Source organism: Phyllopteryx taeniolatus, chromosome 9 (genome assembly GCF_024500385.1).
Source record: "Phyllopteryx taeniolatus isolate TA_2022b chromosome 9, UOR_Ptae_1.2, whole genome shotgun sequence".
NCBI classification, from domain to species: domain Eukaryota; kingdom Metazoa; phylum Chordata; class Actinopteri; order Syngnathiformes; family Syngnathidae; genus Phyllopteryx; species Phyllopteryx taeniolatus.
In genome coordinates, this window is record NC_084510.1 from 22,720,478 (window position 1) to 22,732,704 (window position 12,227).

The following is a 12,227-nucleotide window of genomic DNA, read 5'->3' on the forward strand; positions in this document are numbered from 1 at the left end:
GTGGTCTCCCGGGAGGACTCCGACTTCCGTCTGGCATGGGGTGAATGAAGATTTCGAGACACTTGGCATTTGGGCTAATTCGATTTATTGAACAGGCCTTAGTGTCATAGCAGCTGCTGCATTGTCAGAACGACGAAAAAGCCCCCGAAAACCCTGGGATCTCAGTTTATCAAGGTTCTAATTCTCTGGGCGTGGACTTAGCCCCCTCCCTCGTTGCATCCGGAAAGATGCTGCTCCTCATGACCATATTTGGAATCGTACCTGCCAGCTGGTGTCTCTTTGGGTGTGTGAAATACCACTACTCGTCTGCTGTCGTCTCTCAGCCTGGTCAATCTTACCCCCAGGGGTCCTTTGTTACGATAATGCCAAACAGTCCTCTTTGAAGACCAGGACCGGTTGTAAACCCCCGACAGGTTTCTGTCAGGGGGATGCAAGACCCCCCAATCAACATATAACTGGTTAAAGGATGTTCTTTGATGTAGAAGTACAAAGAAAAGACAGTTGGTCCAAACATTTGTCCTTCCCGAAGGAACTCTGATTGTGTTACTATGAAAATATACTACATAACCCCCCTTTAATGAGATCCCCAAACTCATTACAAACCTAGAGTTACCAAATGACACCTGGCCAGAACCAACAAACCAGCGTTAGCCCAAAAAGTTAACTAATTATCTACAATTTGAACAAATCTACTTGGTCAAGAAAATCTATCATGCTCCAAGGCATTTACTTATGGTTAACCATTTACTAGGAAAAATAATTATTCTAATAAGGCCGAATCACTCCCTGCGTCTCCTCTTCGCCCCCCGAGGTCACACGTGCGTACCAAACAGCCAAACAAACCAAATCTCCTCCCCGATATCGAAACGGAGCCAATCCCAAATTTATCAATTTGTACGCGCAGCCTCGTGGAAGCGTCAAGGTTTCGCGGCTCTCGGTCGAAAAACCTTTCTCAAAACGAGACGAGGAAAAGAGCGAGAGTCGTGTCACGTGTCCTTCAGAGCCCCGTACATCAAAACACCCAAAGGGGCCTTGACTCGGATGGCAAACCATACACAACAGAATAATACAAACATTGAAATAAATGAACAAAAAACAGCGTAAAACACAAAAAAGAACTGTGGAAGCACACATATCAAAATACACACGAAATAAAAATAAAAATCTTAAAGGTGGTCTCCCTCCATATGGTCTACAGCTCGTGTCATTGATGAAGAAACTGTAAACCCTGCAGCCCCGGGCCGCTGTCCACCATGAATTAGTCCCAGAGTTCAGGTTTATACACACGGGACCCTGAACAGCTCCAGACCACCCCTGGAAGAACAAAAACATCTGCCAGTATTTTGCAACAAAATCAAACTTAATCCAACCCATTTTCAAATGGATATCTAACAGTACAATATATGGAGGGCAGTCAGTTCTACACATCTGAGGCAGGCATGGTAGTGGCCGTTGCTTAATCCGTAAGTGATAATACCCCCCTTGCATCGCTGTATGTCTCCAAACCCCTGCGGACATGACTCCGACGCTTACCATCGCTGGATATTAATATGTTTTGTAACACCCTTGCATGAAGGAATCTGAGCCAAGAAAATGACCTAACTTCCTCCACCAAGTCCATCCATCCGTTCATCTTCTGAGTCACTTCTCCTCACGCGGGTCGCGGGCGTGCTGGAGTCTATCCCAGCTGTCATCGGGCAGGAGGCGGGGTACATCCTGAACTGGTTGCAAGCCAATCGCAGGGCACATACAAACAAACAACCAGTCGCACTCACAGTCACACCTACGGGCAATTTAGAGTCTCCAATTAATGCATGTTTTTGGGATGTGGGAAGAAACCGGAGTGCCCGGAGAAAAGCCACGGAGGCACGGGGAGAACATGCAAACTCCACACAGGCGGGGCCGGGGATTGAACCCCGGTCCTCAGAACTGTGAGGCTGACGCTCTAACCAGTCGGCCACCATGCCGCCCATTATCACATCACTCTGTCTATTTTAGTCAAAAAATAAGCTCTTGGTCTTAGTTTATCATTTCATTGTTGCGTAAGTACGGAGGTCTTGTAATAGCTTTTCCACTCTACCATTTGAATGAATGTTTTATCATACTTTGGAAGGGCCAGCACTTTCCTGGACACCAAATGTTGTTTAATGTCCCTGAAGGCCTTTTCCGTCCATTTTCTAAGTCCTTCGTTTCTTTACTTCCTTTTTCTATTTTAGACACCATGTTTAGCCAGACAACTATGTCATCATATCCCTCTTTTATCCATTTTTCTATTATTTTTATGTCGACTTTTATTTCGTCTCGACGTTGAACCAATTTTTCAAATTTAGCTGGCCCGCGACATCGTATTTGGTTATCCATGTGTTTAAATGTTTCATTTTGTAAGGGGTTTGGAGTTGAACATATTTCCAGTCTTTACACGTGAAGCGTTCTCTTGAATCCGGTTTACTGTTATTTTTCCTTATTTTGTGAATTTGGAAGTCAATTTATTTGCACCGAGAGTGACCTTAATACTGACTATTCAAAATGACAGGGTGACAATGAATGTCTGGGGCTTGGTAACCTTCAAACTTTTACCCCCACGGGACGGTGGATTCTTGCACCTGCTTCCAAACCCAGTTGTAATTTGCAATCCTGTCTTATACATTCACACTTCTACACATTCACACGATACTAATAACGTTTTTACAAACCCACGGAAACACGGAATTTAAGTACGTACAAGACTCCGTCGTCCCTTTGACTAGTATTACCCTAGGTTTATTCTTCTGCAGACTTCTTTGTTGCGCAATTCTTTCCATCAAAATTGTCCATAATATTAATGCAAGCTAAGCTAAACTATGATAATTTCTACAATTTATTTACCAGGTGCCCAAACCCCTATTCTTTCCTAATTTTCCGCTTTACACCCCCCTTGCGTCATGGGCTAGCCCATGCGCCTCCTGACTTAACTGACCCAAAAAGGGATGGGGGTGCCCCTATGAGACCCTCCTGATTCCTCCCCAATTCGGTGGATTCTTGGCACGCACCCCTAACCACCCGCAGCGGCTTGCAATATCTTACCCCTCAGTCGTCCTGTAATTTAAATTTGCGTTAATTTTCACATCACTCCCCTTTTAGTTCCGTACCTCGTAGAGACCCTAGTTCGTAACCGATTGCGTCATCAAGTCCATATTAGCCCCCAGACTCTAATATCTCATTATACCATAGTTACTCTATATTTATTGTTCATGCCAAAACCCATATATCTGCCACTTGACGAATCATAACCTCTGGAGGGGTGTCAATAGATGTTTCGTATTACTCATTACCCCTCAATCATATCATACTCACCGTCAGTGTCACGCTAAGGTACTTACTACCATATCATGTGAACTCCCTCGACAGTATTGCATTAGACATTCCGATATTGGTCATACTCTGTATCCCACCAGTCATGCATGCACCATATCTTCCTAAGCTCTCCTCCATCCAACTTCCTGTGATGAACCTGCATAAACTAGCAACCTCCAATAACAGTACAGTGTTGAATCAAAGTTCAGAATTGGAATACTAACCTCCCGTTCGGATACATTACGAATCAATGTGTCCACTTTACCCGGGCACCCTTCTTCGACAGCTGTCTCAGGTCCGCCAGCAGTAGATGTTACTGGTGGGAGTCAGCACAGCAAAGTTCCTAGAGGCTACTCTCCCAGCAAATACACAACAACAGGAATACACTCCACCATCCATTTTTAAACAGGTCATCTTCCCCGTTGCAGAGGCCCAGCTGACAAGTCCTGCAAACAAGTCCTTTAATAAATTAATCACACCTCTGCAAAAGATGCTCCTGCCAAGGGGGTGGACTCCATAATTCCTGCATTCATACCCCAGAGAAGGGACAAGTCGGCAATGGTCACCAAACATTGATATAATTTCCATAAATAACAAATCATATGTTAACACTGATAATTCATTGTTAACACGTTTCCCAACAGTGGCAATGTCAATAGACCAAGAATCACATAAGAATCGGCATTAAGTCAGCACTCCCATAACCTGCAATAACTCAACACTGTCACACTGCATCCTCCTGGGCGTCCTGAAAAATAAAGTTATGTCCACAAATCAGACTCTTCCCCGTGTCCTTATGTACACCGTCACAAAGGTCAGTTAGTCAACAGTCTGTGTAGACCGTACCCACTTGTCAGTCACAAAGTCCTCAGTCGTCATAAACATGTTAGTCTCAGATGACCCCACAAATTGCATAGAAGCCTTCTCCACATGAGTGAATTTGACCCAGTGGTGCTTCAATCATGCCAGAACTAAAAGTTCGAATTCCTAAAATAGGGTCGTGGCCCAAGAGTACTTAATTTGACCTCCGGCTCCCAACATCTTGGGATGCTATGTTTGATATGGGTGAGACTGGCTCTTGTATGTGATCACATTCCCACAATCACTCCATTGGTGCTCCATTTCTGCTTTTAATTAACACAACACAAACATTTAACACAAACCGTAAACATTTAACACAAACCATAAACATTTAATACGACATGACAAGCGAGACTTCTCAGACAATAACATTGACCTGACCGTCCATTTCCACTTACACACCCCACAGACAAAACTGAACACAGAATATATATTGGTTGACGCGTAATTCCCAACCAACCCATTTGGAAGCATTTGCGTGCTTACCCAAGTCGCGGATCAAAATTTGTAATTTGCAAGCTATGAAACTTGTGCAGCCTCCTGAGGCTTTTTTTTTTTTTTTTTTTTTTTTTTTTTTTTTTTTTAAACGCAATTAATATCCACCTTCCCTCGTTCCTGTTTGGGCAAAAACCGCCTCCTCCCCTACCATCACGTAACTAGTATTTGAAAGTTGATCGGTTTGAACTAACTAGTACAATCACTACACGTGGTCTTCCTCCTCAGTACCGCGATATTCCTGCTAGATTGACGATTTAAAAATAGCTCTGTTACCAACTGATTTCTAATTATTACTCCCCAAATGTACCAGAAACGGCTTGCTCGTATTTCGGTCTTTACACCCCCGTCACTGCGCATAATTTTCCCAAGATTCCTCTACCAGTCTACAGGTATCCTTCATTGCTTTTTCCTAATTTCCAATATTACATCTGACAGATCCGCAAATCAAGTCCCCCTCTTCCACGTCAGACCAGATTAATTCATCGATCAATGCCCCCCTTTGTATATTACCCCCTAGTGCCCAAATACAGTAGATGGTCTTGGTCCATCGATATTTACATGTGCAGCGTAGGAGGCTTAGTGAGGCATTTGCTAGCAAACTACTAACAGACTCATTAACCAATGGTAGGTGAAATCAAGTAGGAGGTCTGCTCCTTTCTGACCTCTCTCTTTCAACCCCTACCGACGTTTAATATAAATTTTGAAGTAGAATTCTATCTGAGGACTGCATGACCTCATACTCCCATAATGGCAAAAATATTTCTAATTTCTCCCACAATCCTATCTAGTGCCTCTGCCCACCTCACTGACTAGGGAGATTTCTGACTAAGTAAAATTTAACCCTTCTTATACTGAAAACTCCTAAATATATGCCCTGCCTAGCCTTTACCATTTATTGCTGTTCAAGGGCAGGTGACCTGCTTAATACCGATGACCAAATTACCTCAAGTGTGTCCCCACCATCTTCCGACGAGCCACTGATCACCGACCGACTCCGACCTTCGTCCCTCAGCATCATTGATGGCTTTGAAATGTGTCCACTTTGTCCCCCACTGAAACAGACTTTTCATCATATTGTTCCAATTCGCTTGGTAAACGTGGAGACACAGGACCATTCAGCTGCTCTTTGTCTTTCCAGCTTTTTGCCGTCTCCACCACAAAGTCCTTTCCTTGGCTCTCTTTCTGTCATGAGAAACATCCTTCATATAGATGCAATCGTCAGGTTGAAGAGTCTTTCTCAGTCTCTCGTGACAAATAATAACAGTGGCGCCCCCCTTGCTTGCTTCACGGCATTGCTTATGTCTTTGTTATTGTGGATAAACTGAACAGCCGAAACCGGCGACCGACCCGCGGCTCTAACAGCATATGAGAGGGGACACACTGGGTTCTCACTTGTCAATAAGGTCACGCTAGCACGACCGAGCCTCCCATAGTCACCTGTTCAGTAAACGGCGTTTTCTGTCATAGCTTCTAAATTTGGTTTATATCCGCTTACTTTCTAGCTTGTTCAATTAAGTCAGTGGAAGATTTTTAAGTCTAACTACCCTTTGTTCTTTTCTTCCTATTCACAGTTGTCTCTGAGTTGCAACCCTCCTGACCTCTGTCTCTTATCCTCAGACGTAAGCCCTGCCTATCGTAAACTTCGCCCACGCACCAGTTGTAAAACGGGCCCCCTAGCTGGGATGCCGATGTCCGGTCATTTAACATTTTAGTGCAAGTTCCCGGCTATTTTAGGGTGCAGGGCCTCGCAGAACTTCCCAGCAATCAACCTTAACTTGTATTTATTAATCTATATATGGTGCTTCCCGATTACCCCTTTTGTGTATTATTACTTTATGTCTCACATGATCAATGCCTTGACCAAGCCTCCCCAACCGCTGTAAGGAACCAGTCACCAATAACTGAGGCAACAATGTTATCTTATTTTTAGCAATCTAAGAATACTATCCCTGATAAATTTGTCCCTTTAGCTCAAAAAGCAGCTCTCCGCTTGTCCACAAAGTGTTGTAATCGACCTGATTTAGAAGACAGAATGCAACTACATAACCCTCCTCAAAATTGGCTTGCCAGAAAGATGGAAAAATCCTCTTTGTCTTCCCTGCTCTAGTGCTGAATCTGGGGAGACAATCAAACAGATTAATCTTCATACCAAATAACATAGTCATTCTCAAAGAAATGTACTCCTCATAATTTCCCTGGCACACAATGCAAATGAGGCACAGTCTCATATCGTATGTACCATAAGTAGCAACACAACCTTATACCTCTGGCCCATCCTTCACTTCTGTGAATGAAAAGAGTTGCATTCGCTATGCTGTATTAATAGTTACTATACTGTATCAACTAAATATTGTACGGATGTCTTTAGTAGACTGGTGTACCTCGCATAATTTTCTTAATTTGGTTTGCCCAAACAGGAACTTCTATGTATATCCACTTACAAAAATCACAGCCTCCCGGTATATTCACAATTACAACCATCCTACCACTTCCTTGTGTGCCATTCCGTAAATAAGCCAAAATAATTCCCTCTGACACACAAGTTAACACATTTTTCATTACTCCTCTTCTAGGCATAAACAAGTTTAAAGCCATCGTATGCGTTAATGTGCTTCTCACAATCATCTCTCACCTCAAGTGCTCTCTAAGCATCTATCCATTTATTAGCCTGCTACTTTTTTCTGCTGCAGCATCAGCACCATTAATAAGGAGTAACACTCTTGACTTTCAGATATCTCCAGTGCCCTGCAAATGGCCAGCGGTTCTGCAGCTTGAGCGGAGGGTTTCATAACATCATTTATGGACCAAAGCATTGGGATTTCAGAATTTGGGTTTCCGCGATATCTTCTATGGCCTCTTGTTTACAAGGATACTACGGCACGTTAACAAAAGCAGTCGGGTTTACCTCGAATGTTACCGGAGTCACGGATGTACATAGACCCCCGTCTGCAGGACCCTCGGACCACAATGAGTCCGGCAGCGAGCTCAACAGCTGTGCGGCGTCCTCATGGTCCGAGAGTTCTCCGCCATGGAATCGTGCTAAAGTCACATGCTCCAACACCCCTCCGTCCACCATGGTACCTTGAATACAAAAACATTCAGTACTGGAAGAGTACAACACATTGGGTATTTGATCTTGTTGCCAATCATTTGCCAATTGGCATTTTCTCACCATGGGTCCCAGTTCTCAAGCTTTATGACCTAGTGCAAGTGAAAAAGTGTGGAAAAGATGTCAAACTCATCATAAACCACTCACTCTGCTCTGGCGTCAAGGTGGCGGCCGCTGCCACACCTTGCTTCCCTATGTAAATACTTTTACTTATTGAGCATCCCATTTTCCCCCTGTATTGGCTCAAAAGCTTCTCTGTAAACCAAATCGTCATTTTTATCATAAAACAGTGTGAGATGGAGAGGATCAATTGGAGGACGATAGGGGGCAAGAGAGTCGATCCAGGCCTTCCACCGCAGGAAGGCCGAGTAAACTCCGCCTCCCTCCTTTGTTTCAGGTTTTAGTCGGGCCCAATATATGTCAGCAGTTGCTTCCGGAAGTTCATGTTGTATCATGTTCCATCTGGAGGATAACTTCTTCCACAGTTCATCATGGTCCCATCGGGGACCCGTATCGTCAGTCCATCTGGGCTACAAAGGATGGTAGCCCTGGTCTTGATAAGCAGATCTCTGCCCATCAGGTTCACTGGAGCCCCTCTTTTCATGAGGACAAACTGATGTTCATGCGTCTGTCCAGCAATTTCAGTCTTTAATGGTATCGTAATCGGCACACTCATGGGCACCCCTGCACAGCTCATTCAGGTGGTTGTCTTCCCTTAGTGGGGTTCAGAGGCTCTGTCTTTCCTCCGTCCCCTGGCTCCGGGCTCATTGGGCATTCGGACCAGGCCTCATCACAGTAGTACTGGCGAGATGGCTCGTTGCTGTGGAGCCTGCTGCGGATGCTGTTGCCGGGACGCGGCCACCTCTCCCTCGTGAAGCTTTGTAGCCTCCTCTTTGAGGTGTGGCCTCTCCGGGTTCCACTGGAGGTCATTGTTGAATCATTGGGTAAACAGTACATTGGCAATCCCAGTGTCCATACTGACCACAATTGAAGCACGCTTGGTCCGTTGGAGGTCGGCAAGGGCTTCCCCTGCCTCCGTTGGTGTCCTCTGTCACGAATCCCGCCTCGTCTCCTCGTTGACCCCTGCGGCATCCACATCTGTTTTTCTGCTTCCATTTTTATTTATTTATTTATTTATTTTATTATTTTTTTTAATGGCCACTTTACGGGCCTGGGCCAATGGTAGCTTCAAAAGTTGTTCCTGCATGTCCTTTACCTCATCTGATGATTTGTGTTTTCTGTCGACAAAAAGTTTCAAATGGTGTGACCTATGACAATTAAAAAAGCTATCTCCCCCTTTCATGAGGTCAGGGTCTTTAAAAAGTTCAGTCCTAACTTCAACCGGCAAGGTCTCAAGTACAGCTATTCTATAAATAACATTTGCCTCTCTTAAACGGGAGGGATGTGATCCTGTCTTATCTGTCCAAATACTTATGCAATGTTCGAAGTGAGAACTGGGATCCATGAGAGGTTTGAAGTCCGGAAGCTTCGGCACCGTTGGGGAAGAGGACGGGAACATGTCACACAGCAAATACTATAGGAGCAAAAGGGGCAAATAAATTTTCAGGTTCGACATTATTCAGACCTGACCGTGGCAACATATCATCCGATTGGTGAACCGAAATGCAACAGGCGCGTATCAATCTGACTATGTCACCACACGCCAGGCTCATGTTGTCCATCAACTTTTTCAGCCCCTGGATCCAAATTACACCAACAGCAGCCAGTCCGGGCAGCCGTTTCTGTAAAAACTAAAAAATTTTGAAAGACAATTTTTGTACATTTACCCACCTTTTTGAATGCGGGCTCGTGCGGAATTGATAGGAGTTTTATTTCCCCTCTACAAATGGTCTGCCATTTGAGACGCCCCTTGACCGGCAATGCCGGTTATAGTGACGTCACTGGGGCCGTTTTCGGAAAGGTCCGTAAATTGTATTTAGCGGGGGAATTTGTCGCTCTTATTTTTTCTTCGCTGAACAGCTGCCATGGCAGGGCACACCAGACAAATCTCATACATTTTTCTACTAAATTTTTCATTCTCTTCTATTTTCTTAACAACATATTTTCCTTCAGCATCCATTACCAATCCTCTCTGAATTTACTCAACCGAGCGCCCCGCAAAGCCCTTTTCCGCCTTACAACACCCTTGTCATCTCGCGAGTATATTAAACTTCGCTGCGTTTTACTGTCTATCTCTTCGGCACTACATTAAAGTAATTATATCACCCCTAACTATCGTTTTTACAAAGACTCCTATGTCCGGTCACATCCCTACCTCCGTTGAACACATTTGGCTGCACACACAATAACATCCCGCCCATACACACCTCATGATTCACTGGTAACACACTAAAATACATTCTCATCCACTTCTTACGTTTCACCTCCTGCTCATACGCTCTTATTCAACCAGCACCTTTTACGCCATGCATTCAAACTCCGCGTGCAGGCCGAAGTGGGCCAGAATCGTCTCGATTCACAGAATTCCTCTTCGCTCAGGTTTTAACGGCTCCGTAACACATGCGTGGCCTCACCAATTCAACCGCCGCCGTATCCATCCCCCAACAAAACATCCGGGGTCGTGTCTCGTCTGATTCGCTGGAACACTGGCCAGTTACGTTGACCCAAAAATAGACCAACATGACGCAAACCCGCCGTGTTCACGGCCGCCCGGCATCCGAGTTGTATATATATATATATCTATATTAATTTATCATACCTTACCTGTATTTTTTGTAACGATAATGGGTACCTGTTTAGAGCGCTTTATAACTGTTTAGATAGATATTTTTTTTATAATTATATTTATTATAGTTCTAGGGTTTTTCTTCATATTGTGTACACAATTAATAAGTCGTATCACACAGAGTATTCGTATCACACACACTTAGTCCACGGGTCTTTTTCCCGACCTACTATGAGTCTCTTTCGTTCCCAAATAGAGCTCACCTCGTCTGTTACTTAATTTGCTCACACTTGATGACGCCCGGCCTCAGATTAGCATAACAAACCCGACCAGGAGTCGAACCTTCGAATTTCATTACACAGGCTTCACCCCACCTCGGCCCCGCCTTATGTGGATGTGATCCCTCATCTTCCCACCGAGAGCGTCGTGTGATAACTTATCCCAATAGCCGCGTCTGCTAGCTTTGGCGGCCTCACATGGACCGCCGACGTCACTTCTCTCAGACTACGCTTCCACACTCATTCTGCTAAATAGTAACCTGGCCAGGTTGTGTTCAATCGGTACTTAACGACTATGGGCTATGTTACTCATCTGGTGACGTGCCTTGCTAATTTAACGGCCGGACTGACATCATGCTAGCATCCGAGCTCCGCATGAACGCATCCGTTCTGAAACTAAGCGCACGTCCCAAATCGAGCATTCTACTGTTAACACTTTAAAACTTCTTTTGACATTTGTGTGTCGAACTCATTCACTCTTGAAGGGCCTTCCCCTCCGCGGGTCCAAAATACCAGTAAAAACAACACGAAATTTAGACGAAACTTCAAACCACCCCCTCTGACACGGAAGCACAGGAACGTGCCCACTAGTCGATTTCAATACAGCACACAAGCCACTAGCGTCAGCGGCGCACGGCCGCCAGATTCAAACAGTGAGAAAAGACTCACCTTTTTAGCCGGCCTGAAATCTGAAGCGGCCCCGCGTCGCTGACTCCCGGCCGCGCCGCAAAGAAATCCTGCCGACAACGCCATTTTGTGGTTAATTTTCGTGCACCTGTGCTTCCGAGTCGGTGGTCTCCCGGGAGGACTCCGACTTCCGTCTGGCATGGGGTGAATGAAGATTTCGAGACACTTGGCATTTGGGCTAATTCGATTTATTGAACAGGCCTTAGTGTCATAGCAGCTGCTGCATTGTCAGAACGACGAAAAAGCCCCCGAAAACCCTGGGATCTCAGTTTATCAAGGTTCTAATTCTCTGGGCGTGGACTTAGCCCCCTCCCTCGTTGCATCCGGAAAGATGCTGCTCCTCATGACCATATTTGGAATCGTACCTGCCAGCTGGTGTCTCTTTGGGTGTGTGAAATACCACTACTCGTCTGCTGTCGTCTCTCAGCCTGGTCAATCTTACCCCCAGGGGTCCTTTGTTACGATAATGCCAAACAGTCCTCTTTGAAGACCAGGACCGGTTGTAAACCCCCGACAGGTTTCTGTCAGGGGGATGCAAGACCCCCCAATCAACATATAACTGGTTAAAGGATGTTCTTTGATGTAGAAGTACAAAGAAAAGACAGTTGGTCCAAACATTTGTCCTTCCCGAAGGAACTCTGATTGTGTTACTATGAAAATATACTACAATAACTTGTCTGTTGCTTAATTTAAAAAAGGTTTACCAATACTTTGGTTTATAAACGTTAAAGATTGTCTCACAGTTAAGCGTTCAGGCCAGTATTAACATATTTGC

General features: G+C 44.8%; 1 long non-coding RNA gene across 1 annotated transcript; it reads right to left on the reverse strand.

The window, feature by feature from the left end:
• Positions 1–68: 68 nt before the first annotated feature.
• On the reverse strand, positions 69–12,114 carry LOC133483161 (uncharacterized). The gene is made up of 2 exons (XR_009790042.1): positions 3,813–12,114; positions 69–3,683 (listed from the first exon to the last, which is right to left on the reverse strand). It is a non-coding gene; the product is annotated as an uncharacterized LOC133483161 (long non-coding RNA).
• Positions 12,115–12,227: the final 113 nt, after the last annotated feature.